This window comes from Triticum aestivum, chromosome 1B (genome assembly GCF_018294505.1).
Source record: "Triticum aestivum cultivar Chinese Spring chromosome 1B, IWGSC CS RefSeq v2.1, whole genome shotgun sequence".
In the NCBI taxonomy this organism is placed as follows: Eukaryota; Viridiplantae; Streptophyta; class Magnoliopsida; order Poales; family Poaceae; genus Triticum; species Triticum aestivum.
This window is the reverse complement of record NC_057795.1, coordinates 140780615-140781263: the sequence shown is the minus strand read 5'-3', so window position 1 is coordinate 140781263 and position 649 is coordinate 140780615.

The window sequence follows — 649 nt, the reverse complement described above, 5'->3', positions numbered from 1 at the left end:
TGGCTGGGGAAGACGGAGCCTGGAGGGTAGGGAGACGAGCGAGAGGGGGAGGGAGCGGCCCGCTGCCGCCGCGGGCCGGCCGGAGGCCGGCGGTGGCGGCGAGGGGAGGAGCGCGGAGGATGGGGTGGTTGGGTGGGACGGCGGTGGTCGCCTCATGAGACGCCAGAGCAACCCACGAGGCCCCTAGTCTCGGATATCCGGCTCATGAATCTTAAAAATTAGCCATGCCCGTAGGGCCACCTGCGCTCAAACCGCCGCTCACAATGCACAGCTGCACACGGAGGCAGCACTAGCTGCACAGGCAATCGCGGACGAGAACTCCGCTACCTGCGCGTCCTATGCGCCTCCAAACAGTGTTTGGCCGCGTCGGTGGGACGATGAGAGCGTCGTACCCTCCATTTTCATCATGGACCTCACCTCCACTAGCGAGGGACAGGTCACAGACTCAGGGCATGGGAGGGGCGACGGGGAGCCTTATGTCTCATGTGGGCCGGTCCGTCTCCCATGTTTCACTCTTCCTCGCTGGTGACCGCACCTTCACTTCACGAATCTTATTGCCGTCGTTATGGAGATGGTGGAATGGGGGACGCGATCGCCAGAAGGGAACAACAAGGACTTGGATGACGAACGCCGATGTAGTCTAGGTCTA